The sequence below is a fragment of the Pogonomyrmex barbatus genome, unplaced genomic scaffold, assembly GCF_055798465.1.
Source record: "Pogonomyrmex barbatus isolate J1 unplaced genomic scaffold, ASM5579846v1 scaffold4, whole genome shotgun sequence".
Taxonomy (NCBI): domain Eukaryota; kingdom Metazoa; phylum Arthropoda; class Insecta; order Hymenoptera; family Formicidae; genus Pogonomyrmex; species Pogonomyrmex barbatus.
Window position 1 is genome coordinate 5001 of NW_028297138.1, and position 2500 is coordinate 7500.

General features: G+C 60.2%; 1 pseudogene; it reads left to right on the plus strand.

Moving 5' to 3' along the window:
• Positions 1-2500, plus strand: part of LOC148935528 (large subunit ribosomal RNA) — a 7575-nt pseudogene that overhangs the window by 2724 nt on the left and 2351 nt on the right.

Consider the following 2500-nt stretch of genomic DNA (forward strand, 5'->3'; position numbering starts at 1 on the left):
CGCGGGTGTTGACGCAATGTGATTTCTGCCCAGTGCTCTGAATGTCAACGTGAAGAAATTCAAGCAAGCGCGGGTAAACGGCGGGAGTAACTATGACTCTCTTAGCGTACCACCCAGATCCGTGGGGTTGCCAGCCCCTCGGGTCTGTTTTCGGCAGGCACCTCCAGAAATAGTAGATACAATCTCCGGCGGCAGCCTCGGGCCGCCGGTCCTGCCGCGTCTTCGTCCCCCCTTCCCCAACCCTCTCCGGGCCCGTCCCGACGGGCTCCGGCTGTCTCGCGTCGTCATCCGCTTTCTGCTGCCCCTGCTTCCCCTGCCATCCCGCATCGCCCTGGTTTCCCGTGCCCTGACTGTGGCCGTGCGTTTAGCACAAAATCCGGACTCGGCCTCCACCGCCGTCGGGCTCACGAGGCCGTCGTTAACGAGGAGATCAATGTCGAGAGGGTTAAGCGCCAGTGGAGCGCCGAAGAGCAGCGCATGATGGCGAGGGAAGAGGCCTTGGCCGTGCATCGGGGTGTCCGGTTTATAAACCAGCATCTACTCGCTATTGTTCCCAACCGCACCCTTGATGCTATCAAGGGGATGCGGAAGAACGGCGAGTACCGGCGCCTCGTTGCTGCGGCATTGGAGGATCTGTCCGCTACATCCGGGGAGAGCTCGTTTCTTTCCGGTGGCGGCTCCAGTCCTTCGACTTCCCCTCAAGCTACTGCCATCGCTTCCCATGGGTCTGCCTCGCCTCCGTCTACTCCGTCTTCTCCCGGCTGGGGTGAAATGTACGGCAGTTTTGCCGGCGCCATTCGCGCTCTCATCCCAGTCGTGGAGGCCATCCAGGGATGGAATTCCCGCGCCCTGGTCCAGATCGGAACTGGCGTGCTGGAGGGCGGACGGTGTGCGGAGGCTATTGGCCCATGGCTTACTGGTGTGTTCCCTCCGACGGCTCCTCGACAGCCCAGGCGTCACCGTGTCGCCAACCCGAATAGGAAAGCGCGACGGCGGGCGGAGTATGCACGTATCCAGCGTCTGTTCCGCTCGCAGATGTCGCGCGTGGCCAGGGAGATCCTGGATGGGGCCCCGGTGGCGGACGTGGTCCCCGATGTACAGCAAATGGCCGCGCATTGGGGTCCGTTCGTCGCGCAGGCCTCTGTGCCAATTGCGCTAGCTCCGCGACTTCCGCCTAAACGGGAGCTCTTGGGCGCCTGGTCCCCGATCTCCTGCGAGGAGGTGGCAGCCGTCAACTTGCCCCTCAACTCGGCCCCCGGGTTGGACGGTATTGGTGTTCGCCTGTGGAGAGCCATGCCATCATCCATCAAGGCTCTCCTCTTCAACATTGTGCTGCATTGCGGAGGTTTCGCAGCGTCGATGCTGGTGAGTCGGACGGTTTTCATCCCGAAGAAGGGTGATTGCTCTCTTCCGGGTGATTTCCGTCCGATCTCCATTACCTCCGTGGTCGTGAGGCATTTACATAAGATCCTGGCCCAGAGGCTTCGCGGGTACAGGATTGTCGATCTGCGGCAGCGTTGCTTCGACGACGGGTGCGGCGAGAATGTCGCCGTTCTGGCATCATTATTAATGGATGCCAGATCCCGTCGTCGAGAAATACACGTTGCCTCCCTGGACTTCGCGAAGGCCTTTGATAGCGTCAGTCACGGAGCCATCATCAATGCTCTGACTGGCGTGGGCTTGCCTCACGGCCTCGTTGACTACATCCAGCGCACTTATGCGCGTAGCAGCACAATGTTCGAGGTGCGCGGTGTCAGATCCGAGCTCTCTGGTATTGGCAGAGGCGTCAGGCAGGGGGATCCCCTATCGCCAGTGCTGTTTTGCCTGGTGGTGGATGAGATCATAAGATCTATACCTGCCGACGTCGGTTACCAACTGGGAGAGCATCGTATCAACAGCATTGCATATGCTGACGATGTTCTCCTCTTTGCTGCCACCAAGTGGGGCCTCCAGACCAGTATCCAAGTGGTGGAGGAGAGGGCGAGAGCGATGGGGCTTCTCTTTCACGCTAAGAAGTGCTCTGTTCTCTCTCTCGTTCCTTCCGGCCGGGAGAAAAAGATCAAAATTATTACGGCCCCCCAGGTCCGGCTACGTGACGGCACGTGGCTGCCACAGCTGGACACTGCCGCCGATTGGCGCTACTTGGGGGTCGACTTCCGGCCGGCGGGACCGAGGAAAGTCGGTTCGGATATTTCTATTTATCTGAGCCGGCTGAGCAGAGCACCACTGAAGCCCCAGCAGCGGCTGAAGATCGTCCGCTGCTTCCTTCTCCCACGCCTCTACCACGCGCTGGTTTTGGGTAGGGCCACGCTTGGCAAATTGAGAGCTCTGGATGTTCAGACCCGCGCGGCTGTCCGTAGATGGCTTCGTCTCCCGAATGATGTCCCAACGGCCTTTTTCCACTCACCGGTTTCGAGTGGGGGGCTCGGCATTCCCGCGATGGCCACCACGGTTCCAGGCTTGCTATTCGAACGTCTTGGCAGTCTGGAATCTTCTACCG